Source organism: Phalangium opilio, unplaced genomic scaffold (genome assembly GCF_054372755.1).
Source record: "Phalangium opilio isolate 3A_F unplaced genomic scaffold, DU_Popi_V2 ptg000079l_1, whole genome shotgun sequence".
Lineage (NCBI taxonomy): Eukaryota > Metazoa > Arthropoda > Arachnida > Opiliones > Phalangiidae > Phalangium > Phalangium opilio.
Window position 1 is genome coordinate 1215899 of NW_028324187.1, and position 15891 is coordinate 1231789.

General features: G+C 37.7%; 1 protein-coding gene and 1 long non-coding RNA gene across 4 annotated transcripts in view; one reads left to right on the forward strand and one right to left on the reverse strand.

Annotated features, from left to right (window-relative positions):
• The window catches only part of LOC149654089 (von Willebrand factor D and EGF domain-containing protein-like), a 135099-nt gene that overhangs the window by 59807 nt on the left and 59401 nt on the right, over positions 1-15891 (forward strand). The gene's annotated exons all lie outside the window — the stretch shown is intronic.
• LOC149654092 (uncharacterized) lies at positions 3749-5367 on the reverse strand. Its single transcript, XR_016370496.1, has 2 exons — positions 4449-5367; positions 3749-4383 (listed from the first exon to the last, which is right to left on the reverse strand). It is a non-coding gene; the product is annotated as an uncharacterized LOC149654092 (long non-coding RNA).

Consider the following 15891-nt stretch of genomic DNA (forward strand, 5'->3'; position numbering starts at 1 on the left):
ATTAATAACTAGAAGTCAACCGTAGAATGTATAAAGAGCTTGGGTTTGCTTCGAGCTCGTTTTAACGGACTTTTATATCGCGTAAGTCGGGGTTTTGTTTGAAACTTAAAAGAGAGAAGAGACGGATGCGAATATTTTTCATAAAATGTTACACAAATTCAGGGTGCGTACTCGGTCTGGAAAAAGCGTAATCAGGGTTCTTACAAACCTGGAAAACTCAGGGAAATAATTTGTTGTCAAAAATCTCAGGGAAATGGTTGACAGAAAAAAAAACTCAAGGAGAGTTATTAAAAAAAATCCAGGAGATAGTTGACAAAGAACTGAAGGAAATAGTTGACAAAAACTTAAGGAAATAGTTGACAAAAAAACTGAAGGAAATTTTGAATTTTTAGTAAAGTTCTGGGAAATTTGTGATGCTTGAGTAAGTTTGCTCTGAAGGGGTTGCTAGAACTGTAAAAAAAACCACTCCCTTTGTTATTACTCCATATATGCGAAAAAACCTGGAAAACTTAGGGAAATATATGGGAAAAAACCTAAAACCCAGGGAAATCGGTTTTCCAAAAGTTATATGAACCCTTTTAATACCCTAGAAAAGTTAGGGAAATTTAATTAAGATTGATTAAAATTATTTTTGTTGTTAAGTCTCCCACTCTTATTGATGACCGAGATTGACAATAAATTTAATAAAAATTAATTAATTAATTAATTAGGGAATTACACACATAAAAACATTTACGAACCAATAAAAGACGTACGTACGTATTTAATCAGGGGAAATTTTTGAAAAATAGACAGGGAATTTAATGAAAATCCGTCTGGTGGAAGTCCCGGTTTAGCCCCTGATTGCTGACTTCTCCCTGAGCACTGGTGTGCAGCAGTTGGAACACTTGTACAGGCGTTTTTAAAATATTGTACATACTACACGCTTAATTCACCCTTTGATTTTTGAAACCATACTTGTTTATACGAAATCAAAAACAAAATATTAATAAGTAGGCTACGATTTAAACGGATAAATCCTCACTCTATTAGAACTAGAGATAGAACTTTATACTATGCATTTTAATATGGTACGAATCTCTAAAGGAAAATTAATATTTTTCCCCAGAGAGCGAACAGAAATTTAACCCAGATTTTATCGGGTATTCGAGTATAAAATCCGCATTCTATAGATATAAACGTTTAACTCCTATATAATCAAAATCGCGCTCCAAAGTTTCCTGACTCTATTACTAAAGTTTGGGAGAAACCTTGCAAAATCCTGGCCCGATCCTAATGCCAAAATTGAATACAGACCATTTCAGTTTAAACCTCGAGCTTTTCTCGCACTACGTAATGGTTTTTAATAAATGATATGCTGGATATAAGGGTAGAAAACATTTCTATGTAATGGTCCATCGACTTACTGGGGTAATCCACGCTTTGCCTGGTTTTAAAAGCCCCCAGATAAACCTTAACGTTAGGTTACAAACGACAACTTTTGGCGGGAAAAGTTGTTCCGAACAAATTGATATTGGTCGCTAGCTGTTATGGCGGGAAATTTTAACTCTAGTCGTCCGGAAAAGGGTTGAAAGTTATAATAAAATGCTATAACTATTTACGATGTAAATTGTCACTGGTGATGTAAATACGTTAGGGTTAAAACAAACCTTGTTAACTCTGTCAACATAGATTGGGTTTTGAAGTGTACATACATCTCGTCGCTATCAGCAATGACAATGTCGCGTTTCTCCTTAACACCGCACCGTCCATGGTTATTAATCCCATCAGAGATAGATTAACTTAAAGTTGTCGAGTTACGTTACAATCGGTGTGGACGGAGCTTTCGTCTGGAGCTCCCTTGTTTTGGCCAAATTTAATCATCCCTCTTTGTTTCAGCGATTACTTTCAATTATCTACTTCTGATAGGCGCAACGTGTAGTTTTGCTGATTAGTTTGCCACCGAATTATCCGAGTTGCTAAACCGAATGTAACCGAATCACGAGGTAACCATAGAACTTTATCCCTTCAGGATTTACAGTTCAAGTTCGCGCGCGTTCAGCTTGTAAGGTGGATAGATAACAGAATGTAAACGGCTGAGAGTACGCAACACCCCCTTGTTATAGCCTTGTAAATTTGCCAACACCCTATATTTAACCGGGGGGAGGGCTTTATAGGCACCTACGTATTCCAGGAATCGAGAGCGTAAAATTTGCTCTAATAGTCTAATTGCTTCGATGGTCTTGGGAATTAACAAATTTTGCAAAGTCTCCCGTTTTACAATTTAACCCGCATTCTTTGGGGAGACCTTATATATGTACCGACCGTGTTACAGCAGCCCTTGGTTCATTCTAATTTACAAGAGCTGGATGGGAATTTCCCGAAATACTCAAGTCTCTGGGTGCACTTCAAATGAAATAAAATTTTTGACTGCTGCAGTCTTTAAGTTTTGACCGAGGGGGAAACCACTTGTGAAATCAGGTGTACAAAATTTTTGAAATCACAATTGAAGTCCATAAATTGTTTTTGAAGTCTCTATAAATCGCAAAGTTTAGTTGAAATCTCGGAAATCTTAGGAAGTCCCTAGAGAATCCCTTGAAGTCATGCGAAGTCCTTGGAAATCGCTTGAAGTCAGTCGAAGTCTCTCGGAAGTCTCTTGAAGTCATACGAAATCCCTTTGAAATCTCTTGAAGTCTCTCTGAAGTCAAGAGAAGTCATACGAAGTCCCTTTGAAATCTCTTGAAGTCTCTTGGAAATCTCTTGAAGTCTCTTGGAAATCTCTTGAAGTCTCTTGGAAATCTCTTGAAGTCTCTTGGAAATCTCTTGAAGTCTCTCGGAAATCTCTTGAAGTCTCTCGGAAATCTCTTGAAGTCTCTCGGAAATCTCTTGAAGTCTCTCGGAAATCTCTTGAAGTCTCTCGGAAATCTCTTGAAGTCTCTCGGAAATCTCTTGAAGTCTCTCGGAAATCTCTTGAAGTCTCTCGGAAATCTCTTGAAGTCTCTCGGAAATCTCTTGAAGTCATACGAAGTCCGTTGGAAATCTCTTGAAGTCAAATGAAGTGGTAGAAAAATCCCTTGAAGTCTATTGAAATTCCGTCTTTCATAAGTGGAAATTTCCTTTTCTTCAAATTTTATCTTCAATAGTCTTGATCAGGGCCGGAAATAAGTACAGGACACTGGAATTTTAAAATGTGCCATAGTTTTGTTAAAAACTAAGGGGGTCACTGGACAGTTTGACCAATAAAATTTTGGAAGTTTTGATAGCTTGACTATGGAGATGTGATACTATTTCTGCACACTACAGTGGACAATGTCCTATAAATTTTCCAGTCAAACAGGGGGGGGGGCTGGTCTCTATCCCTCAATTTTCGGCCGTTTTCGGAGGTGCAATGCTACCAGACTCTTGTGCCAGACACTCTTCCCCAGAAATTTTTCGTTTTTGGACTTATTGTCGGCTGCTAATCATTCCGTTTTCAAGGAATATTCGTAAAAACGATATATTTTTGTTTGTGGCGAAGTTTAATTGGCTTAATTTAAACTACTATTTAACTAAATTGGGAACCTTCGAAATACAGCATACAAGCAGCCAATTTAAAAATTGTGTCTTCTAGTTCTCTGAACTATGAATTCGAGTATGAATCAGACGATAATCAGTTTCAAAAACCTGAGGGGTCGGACGTTTTGGAAAAAGTGTACGGGATTTCGAAATCCAATTGGATTTCTTCGGATTTCGTATGATTTCGTCGGATTTTGTTTGATTTCAAAATTCGATAAAATCCAACGGATTTTGCAATTTTTCCCGTGATTTCCTCGGATTTTTTCCATGATTTCGGCAGATTTTGGGATATTTCAATTGATTTCGTTGGATTTTGTGATTTCTTTTGAGTTTGGATTTCGTGAATTTTGTAATGGATTTCGCGATTTCGTTACTGATTTTGTGATTTCTTTGTTGATTTTGTGGTATCTTTACTGATTTTGTAATTTCTCTACTGATTTTGTGATTTCTCTACTGATTTTGTGATTTCTTTACTGTTTTGTTATTTCTTTATTGATTTCGGATTTTTTATGAGATTTTTTAAGTTGGATTTCGCGGGTAGCGTACGGGATTTCATGAATGACCGACCCCTTGCAAAAACTACTGCCCAAGCGCTCACTGGCGTGATTGAGTTAGCTATGCCACGACAAAAACTTCTTTCCGTAAATAGCGGCCGATCACGTGATCATATTTTCCCGCGTGAAACGTCGCAGAATTCTTGAGACATAAGCGACGATCAAATGGATCAGTATACTATCCGGGCTTGTATCTGCGCCATATAATCAAGAAGGAATTTACTATAAGAAGGCCTAAAAAGGCGTCCGGTGCGCGCGTGATAGTCGACAATCCCCCCTCATGGGTGGGGGGAGGCTGGAAAAGAAGGCGGGACTTAATATTTTATCTTACTCTATGTTTCCACCATCTATCTCTTTTACCTTCTCGTTAAGCCTTGGTTTGGTTTTTGGAACTCACGAAATCATAAGTATAGTACACTTGATTCGATTTAGAAACAATTATAGAACGAACGATTTTCACGTAGAGACAAGTATTCAAAATCCATTAAGTTAGGTTCAAAACCTTTAACTAACTTGTTAATGGCAATTAAAAACCATTCCCTAACCGTTTCAGCACCGCTGGCAGCCTCCATTTTCTGCTCACTTTGCTAGACGTTTTCTTTCTCTATTCGGAATACGTCAATCGCGTCTGTATGACCTATTCCCGCGGGATCCAATAGGAAAGCGCAGAGCAATGAGGGACATGAAAGGGGTGGGGCTTACTTGTCCACTAACACTGGCGTAAGAGTAGAAGCGTAAAATCTAGTGACTTAGGCATTCTTATAGTAAATTAATTCTTGATATAATTCTGCATAGATAATTGCTTTCGGTTGCTCTGCACCTTAGTACTTAATAGCGAAGTACATAGATATTTTTTAATTATTACAATTTAATGAAGTCTTGAGAAAAAAATAGAAATCGGCTTTAGTCTATAAATTCTATTGAAGTCACTTGAAGTCTTTAAATTATGTTGAAGTCACTAGAAGTCTTTAAATTATGTTGAAGTCACTAGAAGTCTTTACAAATTCTATTGAAGTCACTTGAAGTCTATAAAATGTAATGAAGTCACTTGAAGTCTCTAAATTATATTGAAGTCACTTGAAGTCTTCATAAATTGTATTGAAGTCACTTGAAGTCTTTATAAATTGTATTGAAGTCACTTGAAGTCTTTATAAATTATATTGAAGTCCCTTGAAGTCTTTATAAATTTTATTGAAGTCATCTGAAATCAAATACAGTTAGTGAAGTCTTTGAAGTCGAATGAAGTCTTTGATAGTTCAATTGAAGTCTTTGATAGTTCAATTGAAGTCATTTGAAATCTGAAATCAGGTGTACAAAATTTTCTTAGTGGTTTCCCCCTCGGTTTTGACTTTTTGAGAGTTGAAAGTGCGCTGGAGAGTTTGGAAGCCTTCAAAGTGAGATTTTTAATTTAATTTTTAATGGGAGGGAAAGATTTTTGAAAGTTTTACTTTAATGTTTTTTATTGAGGCAGAGGAAATGGTATATATTTTCTAAACTAAAGCTACGTGTATAGATAGCTTGAAAGGTTTAGGTACTTATGCCTGACTTAATATATAAACTCATGGAGGAAAAATAGAAAGGAGAAGTAAAGACTAGACAGGCTGACTCTAGCAGGCTTTTGATGCCTACCTAACTCCCACAGCGGGAGGATGAGGTAGGTTGGAAATGTATTGTAAGCCGCCTGGTAGTATGTAGTCACGTGACAAGCGAACGTTGTATAGCGCCCTCGAATGTCTTCCAGTGTATTCCCTCCCACTTGTGGTTGGGAGGACTGTCGAACTCTTTACCTCTCCTTCTATTACTCCTTTATGGTATACTTTAAAGGGACTTGCGTAACGTTTAAGTAGTTTTAAATACTTCAAAATGTGAAAATTAAACCTTTTAAGTCAGTTTTATTTTTTTTTTTGTTTTAAATCGATAATATTTCGAAAATGGAAAATGGCGTCATAGCTGCGTTACTCTTTGGTGGAGAGTGCGTGCGCATTCCAAAAAAAAATAAAACGCTTCCATTCGAAAATAGCTTTATAGGTACTATCCTTTTCAGGGATTGCAAAATAGCCTCATTAATTTGATGCACTGTAAGCGCAAAATATTTCGTAGAGCAATTTAAGGTAATGGATGGTAGCTCCAAAACAAAGTTTTCCCAAAGGAATTAAACAAACAAAAGAGTACATTCTAGTTTAGATTGCGAAAACATCCTCTTTTAAGTAGGTAGGTATAGGTACCCACGTCTTAAAAAATTATTATCCCCAGACGACTTTAGTTGATTGAAAATCTTTTTCTTATTAAGATTTTAGTTTCTTTTTCTTTCCTCTTCTTCTTCTTTTTCTTTTTTTTTTTTTGGGCAAGAAAACAAATGTGTTTTAATCCTATCTTTGCAAAGAAATTTCGTCTCGAATTTTGAAGTCTCGTTCAGACATTTTAAGTAAGTCTCAGAAGCCATCAAGTTATTTGTGGTCAATATATCGAGGTCTAGTTCATTTAAGGGGTCAATTTATTGAGGTATTGGTCATCAGGGGTCAGACACTGAGGTTGTGGTTCATTTAGGGTCAAAATAATGAGGTTGTGGTTCATTTAGGGTCGAAATATTGAGGTTGTGGTTCATTTAGGGTCGAAATATTGAGGTTGTGGTTCATTTAGGGTCAAAATATTGATGTTGTGGTTCATTTTGGGTCGAAATATTGAGGTTGTGGTTCATTTAGGGTCGAAATATTGAGGTTGTGGTTCATTTAGGGTCGAAATATTGAGGTTGTGCTTCATTTAGGGTCGAAATATTGAGGTATGGTTCACTTAGGGTCAAATGTTGAGGTTTATGGTTCATTTAGGGTCAAAATATTGATGTTGTGGTTCATTTGGGGTCATAATATTGAGGTTGCGGTTCATTTAGACTCAAAATATTGGGGTGCATGGTTCATTAAGGATCTGTCAGTTTGGTCGTATTTCATCTGGCGCCAAAAAATTCAATCACCAAAAAGACACGTACAGTAGGTGTGAACGGGAGTTAATTACCAGTAGTAGATCTTATTCCCACTTGAAGTCTGACAAAATAGGTCATATACTTTGGAGTATCTTAACTTTTTTTTTCTTTTCCTTTCGGGGGTCCCTTTGTTTTGAAAAAAGCAAGCGTAAAAGAGAAGCTTAATTAGAGGAAGCATTAATTGGGAGATCCTTAAAAGAAGCTAATTACCGACCTGGGGTATACAGTATATATCGAGTCAACGGGGCCTCGCCTGATATTTTTAGAAAGATACCAGCAGCACCCCGAGACTTGCGGAGCAGCAAAGCAGCATCGTGGACGCTGCTAGATTGTTTCTTCTGTTTTTAGTTAAAATGAGGGAAGGCAGAAAGAAAGAAAGAGGGGAAACACATTCTAAAAATCTTGAACGAGGCGTTAAATAACGAGAGAAAACGACACAATGAAAAAAAAAATTAGAAAAAATTGACTTGTTTTATCTCTAAATTGCCATAGGGTTCCCATTGGAATTGTCCCAGTTTTAGACTCGTCCCCGCTAATATTGCGGTGGATTCTTATAATTTTATGACCTTAGGGTAATTTTCAACGCCGCACTGTGATGCGAGATTATACATAGTTAATTCAGACTAGGAGGATTGATACCATTTACAGTAAACACCCAGGAGGCGAGGGTACTTGGAACTGCACTTTGATCGAGAAGTAGCCTGGCTTCCTACTGTAAATTGTATCAATACTCCTAACTGCCAAAAGGCATCGAATAATAATACACTTTATTAATTTTATAAGTTTATCATTGGCAAAAGCTGCAATTTTAATTTGTCCTTTTACTGAAAATCAAGTTTCGATGGTTTTCTGACCATCCCGAGGCAAAAGCTTTCCATGGACACCTCATTTGTCAATATCAGAGGTTCCCATGAAAAATTCTCTCACAAAAGTGAACTCGGGGTATCAACATTTTTGAGAAGTTTTAATACCCCCGTTAGGCTGTGACCCCGATTCGAAAACTTTCAATATCGAAGGTGCCCATGAAGAGTGCTCTCGGGGTATCAACATTTTTGAGGAGAAGTTTAAATATTCTTTAGTAGGGTTACGATCATATTGTTTTTTATTTCTTTTAATTTAAAAAATGTCGGCCTGCAAGTAACTGCGGAACATTTTTGCTATTCTTTTTTTAATGACAAGGGGAAAATGTCTTTTCTTTTTCCTTTAAAAACCTTTAAAAAACCTAAAAAAAAAATTTAAATAATTTTTTTTATTCGGTCGACTTTTAAAGTTTAAAAAGAGAAAAAACATTTTTACAAAACAGTATATTGAAGGTAGTCATTTCTTTTCGTGGGATTGTTAATGATAGTCCTTTTTTAGTTGGAAAAGCGGAAAAATTCCTTAAAAAAAGAACATTTTCAGATCGATTTAATGATTTTGTTGGTTACCAACTGACTGGGCACCCCTTTTTTCATATATGACTATATTTCTTTCATTCCTAAAAAAAAACCCAAAAAAACCAATTCAAAAATCATTAGTTGATACGTTTTTCTAACCTTAGGCGAAGGTTACTCGCTCGCTTTTGCCTGAATACTCCATTCTCCCGACTTTTCATACAGGAGAGTTTTTTGCCAAAAAGAATTTTAATATCTTTCACAGAGTAAAATTTTACATTGAAAGGTTAAAGTCGAATTTCGAAGTTTCGGGGAATATTTTTCATTATTTTGTATAGGTATATATATATGTATATAATTTGAATTTGATGACGTATTTTGAAACATTAGGAACAAAACAATGCTTTAGCTGTAGGCAAATATAGGAGTCTGTCTATATTTAGAACAAAAAAAATTCTGAAATACTATAGGCCTACATTTTTAATGAAAATCCCTTATGTCAAGTTTTAATCAGTTGAACAAATTCAATATTTTCTTTCTATATATAGCCGAATTAGTGTGCTAAATAAACTCTAGAAAAACTCAGCGAAAAATAATAAAGAGATATAAAATCCTAGTTAGTTCTAGGGAGTCGGTATTGGAGCGAGCTAAGCCTTTTTTTTCATCAAGCAGCTTTTCCGCGTAAACAGCTTGATTGGCAATTTTTTTCTCTCCTCTCTCTCTTTCTGAATCGTCTCGTAGGATTTCATTTTGCCGCTCCCATAAGGCGATAATCCCAATTAGTTTAGCACATTTTTCTAACGTTTACATCAAACTTTGAGTTGATATGCCTTTAGCAGGGAGGAGTATAGTAATGGAGAGGGACTAGAATTTTACATCGCTAGCCTAAACTCCAACACTGGGAGAAAGGGGGAGGTGATTTGGTTCCTTCTCGTCGTGTGGGTTACTGTTTGTATATTGAGGTACTATTTTGCGCCCTCTCTCTAATATAAAATGTACTATTTCAAAAAAATAATAATAAATCCCGTACTGATTGCGCAACTACAGATAACGGACACTTTTTTCATGGAGAAAGAGGTAAGATGGAGTGGCACTGATGGTCGACCTGCGGCAATGAAACTTTCCTTGTATACCTCGCGCATGCCCCTAACCTTCAGTAGGCGATTGTTAAGTGCTGCCGCATAGCGTCATTGTATTTGTATGAGAACTATTTTTAAAACCGTAATGTACGACCCTACCTAAACGCTGAGGATTCTGGGAGGACTTCTTTGCCATTCCGTAGGTGGGGGTATATGCATGGAGACTACCACTCCATCCCTCTCTCCTTCAAGCTTTTTTTTTATTACTTACCAAGATTCTCGCGAGTGGGCAGGTTGTAACGCGAGTTTACGGGAACTCTGACGCCGTTTACCACGTGATAACCTATAAGCAAGTTTTTGCAACATTCTCTTTCTCGTTGGGACCGTTTTGGAAATTAGGATTACGGTTGTCAGTCCATAAAAAGCAAAGCGCGTTCGAATCGTCTAATTTCTACTCCTCTTTTATATACTTCTAGAAACATTTTTTCTATTTTATTTATTTTTTTCGCTGGGAAGAGAGCTAGGATAGTTTTACGCGCTACGTAGCGTGTTTTATTGGTTCGACTGAAAAACGGCAGCGACAAGACGCTAATCGGAAGTGGGCCGGAAACAACAAAAACGGAGCTATCCTCCGTACCATTCCCGATATAGTACAACCCCTTTAAGCCCAGGGATGCGAAAACTACGCCATCCCTAGAATAAAAAAAACACTAGGGTTAGGGTTAGGAAAACACCCTCATACCCCGCCGTCCCGAGAATATCGGCTTAAAGATCAACGCTGAGAAATAAAAAGAAAGGGTTACTAGTTCTGTATCTGTACGAAAAAAGGCTGGGGAAAAAACAAAAGGAATGAGACCTAAGCCAAGGGAGGGATAGAGAGAGAGATAGCGAAGAAAAAACGGGATGCGGTAGAAAAAGTGATGGAATTCAACTCACCCGAATACAATAAGGGCCAAAAAACCAAAAAATACCTCCAAAAACGCAAAAGAAATTTGATTAAATCGATGAAAATAATCGTTGTTTTCTCGCCTCGACGCACAATTCACTATTTTTAGCCACATCGTAGTATACGATAGGCTCTTAGTTTGACCCGAGCCGTAGTAACAGTAGTGGCCGGAGTTTTCGCTATCGTTATCGTTATATTTTAGCTTAAAAGGAACTCTATAGTACCTCAACTCACCAATAGGGATAACTGAGGTCGGTTAGAGATTTTATATTAATTAAAATCTTTTCAGGTCAGACCCGGGAATCGAACCCGGGTCACTGACACATAAGTAAGACACTCTACCACCGAAGAAAATCTGAGTTTTTACGGTTTAGTGTTATCTCTAAAGTGTCGGGGGTCAGTACCTCAAGAGGTCGGTATCCCATATTGGGGTCAGTACCTCATTTTGGTTGTCTCATCCGCCCCAAATCCGGAGAGGCCCGGGTTCGATACCGCGTAGGTGCGCCGAAGTTTTTTAAGCTTTCTAGTTCAAATTGACAACTAAATTAGCTCAAATAGCGTTCAGCAGCGTGTATCATGGCGCTGTTGATAGCGCCATTGAATGACAGTGACAGAAAGATCAATCGTCGAAGATGGTCATTACCCAATGAAGTCTTGTCTAATTAAGATTTGTATTTGTATATGTATTTGTTGTGTAGTGGTAATCGCATCCGCTTCGCACTCGGAAGGACCCGGGTTCGAGACCTCGTGGTTGCGGAGAAATTCTTTTATGCTCGTTTGTTTAAATTGACAACTAAATTAGCTCAAAGAGAGTTCAGAGGTCGGTATCCCAATTGGGGTCGGTACTTCATGAGGTCGGTATCCCAATTGGGGTCAGTACCTCATGAGGTCGGTATCCCAATTGGGGTCAGTACCTCAAGAGGTCCGTATCCCAATTGGGGTCAGTACCTCAAGAGGTCGGTATCCCAATTGGGGTCAGTACCTCAAGAGGTCGGTATCCCAATTGGGGTCAGTACCTCAAGAGGTCCGTATCCCAATTGGGGTCAGTACCTTTTTTTCTTGAGGAGTGGTTGTCTCATCCGCCCCAAATCCGGAGAGGCCCGGGTTCGATACCGCGTAGGTGCGCCGAAGTTTTTTAAGCTTTCTAGTTCAAATTGACAGCTAAATTAGTTCAAATTGACAACTAAATTAGCTCAAATAGCGTTCAGCAGCTTGTATCATGGCGCTGTTGGTAGCGCCATTGAATACTGGTGCCTGAAAGATCAATCTTCGAAGATGATCATTACCCAATGAAGTCTTGTGTAATGAAGATAGTGCTCACACACAGAAGTTATTTTTTTATAGTTAGTTTTTAATTCACATAAGATTTAATCAAACGATGCCTTCATGTATGTGTATGTAACAAACGGAAGGCCCCGGGTTCGAGACAACGTGGGTGCGGAGATATTCTTTTATGTTCGTTTGTTTGAATTGACAACTAAATTAGTTCAAAGAGAGTGCATCATCGTGTATCGTGGCGCAGTTGGTAGCGGCATTGAATGATAGTGCCTGCAAGATGAATCGTTAAAGATGGTCCGTACCCAATGAAGTCTAGTCTAATGAAGATACGGGAGTTTTTTTAAAGTTAGTATTTAATTCGCATAAGTTTAAGTCAAACGATGCCCTCTTGTATGTGTATCTGCTGTGTAGTGGTTATCTCACCCGCTTCATGCACGGGAGGCTACGGGTTCGAGACCGCGTGGGTGCGGAGAATTTTTTTTATGCTCGTTTGTTTAAATTGACAACTAAACTAGCTCAAAGGGAGTTCAAGATCGTGTATCGTGGCGCAGTTGGTAGCGCCATTGAATGACAGTGACAGAAAAGTCAATCGTCGAAGATGGTCAGTTCCCAATGAAGTTTTGTCTAATTAAGATAGTGCTCAGATACGCAAGTTATTTTTTATAGTTAGTTTTTAATTCACATAAGATTCAGTCAAACGATGCCCACTCGTATATGTATCTGCTGTGTAGTGGTTATCTCACCGGCTTCACAAACGGAAGGCCCCGGGTTCGAGACCACGTGGGTGCGAAGAAATTCTTTTAGACTCGTTAGTTTAAATTCAATACTAATTTAGCTCAAAGAGGGTTCAACGTCGTGTATCATGGCTCAGTTGGTAGAGCCATTGAATGCCAATGCTTAAAGGATCAATCTTCGAAGATGGTCAGTGCCCGAAGTGGTCAGTATCCCACAGTGAATTCGTGTCCAAAGAAGCTCGTGCTCAGATGCTGCAGGTATTTTTAGAGTTTGTTTTTAATTCAAATAAGATTTAGTCAAACGATTTGTGTTTGTATATGTATTTGTTCTGGTGGCTCAGTTGGTAGAGCCGTTGAATGCCAATGCTTAAAGGATCAATCTTCGAAGATGGTCAGTCGGATACTTTTGAATTTTTATCTGTGGGGTCGGACACTTCTGATTTTGTTTATTTTAGGTTTTTATATTCATTTTCTTTTTTTTTCTTCTCATTAGGGTAGAGTATAGAGGGGCTATTCACTCGTACGATGTGGCTACTATTACGAGCCCTTGGGCCGTCTTGTTTACTATTAAAGTTGCAAACAATAGTTGTCTGCATGTAGACGCGCTATTACGTTAGTATTTTACTTCATTCTGGTTATGGACTTCTAATGAGACCGAACAAGGGGCCAATGTTTGGGATTCCAAATCTCCATAACTGAATATTGTAGACCGACCCCATGCTGTTATTCGACACTTTTCACTCAGTTATTTAATTTATGGCAAACCGTGTAAATCATAACATCTAAACAAAGAACAGCCATTATTTACTTTCCACGTCATACCGTTTGAGTCCCGAATTTCTGTCGTATTACAGTACGAAAGAAAATCCTTGTTGTTGTAATAAAAGTACTGATAAACCCCGAAAAAAAGTTAGAATCTATATAGGAATAAATAGTTAGATCTTTTCCTAAGCCTAAAATCCGTAGGAAAGAGGCTATTTTCCAAGTTATTTCTTTTTGACTTTCCTAGCTGCTCTTGGATGCCCTTGGATAATAGAAATTCTTTAAGCCCAAATGTAATATAATTAAAGTAGACTTAGTAACAAAACAAACACGCTTTCATTCTACAGAACTCTCGCTTCCATAGACATCGAAATCATCCGTGAAAATAAACTATTTCTACTGTACTAATAGACAGTTTTCAGACTAGGAGGATTCATACCATTTACACAAGGAGTCCAGGCTTCAGGTGGTACACAAGGAGTCCAGGCTTTAGGTGGTACACAAGGAGTCCAGGCCTCAGGTGGTAACACAAGGAGTCCAGGCCTCAGGTGGTAACACAAGGAGTCCAGGCTTCAGGTGGTACGCAAGGAGTCCAGGCTTCAGATGGTACGCAAGGAGTCCAGGCTTCAGGTGGTACGCAAGGAGTCCAGGCTTCAGGTGGTACGCAAGGAGTCCAGGCTTTAGGTGGTACACAAGGAGTCCAGGCTTTAGGTGGTAAACGAGGAGTCCTGGCTCCAGGTGGTAGACGAGGAGTCCAGGCTTCAGGTGGTACACAAAGAGGCCAGACTCCGTGGTGGAGTTACAATACAGGCCTCCTTGTGTAAATGTTATGTTTCTGCTTTCCGTTTCCTGTTGCTGAACCTTTCCATGGGAACAATAGGAGCAATAACTGTATTTCTTAAATATATTTCTGATAACTATGAGATCCTCTCTATCGGTACATATCCATCCGGAAGTTTCCCAGCTTCGGAAAAACGGAGTGAAATAAAAAAGAAAGTGCAGTCTCATTACCGTTAGTAAATCCTTTTGTGAAATGAAAGTCTCTCTCTCGCAGTAGTTCATTTCAACTTGCAAAATACATTAGGTAGGAAGTTATATTAGCGTTTTAACGGCTTTAAATTTTCTTACGAATAATACGAGTCTCGGTTTGTGTTTATTGATTTTTCAAGGTGGGATTGTGCTTTTTTTTCAAGGGCTTTCTCTCCTTTTAGTTTTTTGCCTTCAATGGCTGAGGAATACCTCATCAAGTCCTCTATAAATCATTCGCAGGTGTTTCACGGACCGTTTGTTAAATCTCTCTCTCTCTTTCGCCTGCAAAAAATCTTTACTAGGCCTAGACTTTAGCGGCCCCTTTCGATTCCATCAATTTTTAAAGTGATATTGTAGTGTTAAAAATAAAATCAGGGGAAATTTTATGATTAATTTAGGTTGAAACAATTACCATCTTAAAAATTCAGAAGGAAAATTATCAATGAATTTCATTAGCCCTTGGAGGAGATATCTTTCACCGAGGCATTCCGAAGCTGCTTTTTTGATACAACTCTTCTGAAAGAAATTCTAGATTTCCGTTTGATATGCGAACGGTTGCTCCAATGAGATAATTATAATTATAACCACCATTAAACGATTGTACTGTTCATGATACATTTGCACCACCGTTGACTTACCTCAGGTTCATCCTTTTGAACCAACCAGGCTCACTTCTTTTGAGTTTTATACTCCCTCTTCAAGTTTTTCCTTTTTATTCCTTTTTTCCTAATGTATATGAAAGGTATTTAATTAAGTTGCTGGGATTGAACCTACAACCTGTATATATATGTATATAAGAGAAGACTTCTCTTTAAGAAATTAATTCTTTTGTTTGGGAATCTAGAGTAGCTCGATCGTGTAGGTGGATAATGAGATTTGATTTAAAGGAGAAGAACTAAACTTTTTTTTTCTATTTTTTTTTTTTAGAAAAAAAGGGGGAATTTCCAGGAACAATTTAAAAGTATATTTTAAGTGCTAGGTTTCCAGTACCTCTCTGCATTAAGTGTATCATGATTTAATTAATATTTTTTATTTCTTATTTAAGTATTATATACTCGCGCGTTTTGGAATATATCTCAAATCTTGCAATATTTATTTTTTTACTGACTGATATACAGGGTGTTTCTGATAAGTCTGCCATTAATTAAGATGGATGTTCTTTGGGAAATAAATTTTGAGTCGAAAATGTAACTTCTAACTCCATTTTAAGATTGTCAGAGTATTTTACAGATGACCCCTTAAATTTAATTAAAAACTGATTTAGACAATGATTTCAAATTTAATTAAGGGGTCATCCCAAAAACACTCTTTAAATCATAACTCGAAAACAGTGTCCCTTAGAGCAATCAAAATGGAGATAGAAGTTACATTTTCGACTCAAAATCACACAATTTATGGCAGACTTATCAGAAACACCCTGAAATTTGTTTCTTCATAGTAAGGTAGAAAGCGTGATCATTCATGCGGGAACACGACTTTTCATTATTCGAAAAGATTTACTACATCATTTTCTATACATACATTTATTTATCGTATTTACAAGACGGATGAAGATCGGGTTTTCCATCTAAGGACCATTTCCATTTTGCTTTGGTAGTACCATGCCATTACTAAGGGGTTAAAAG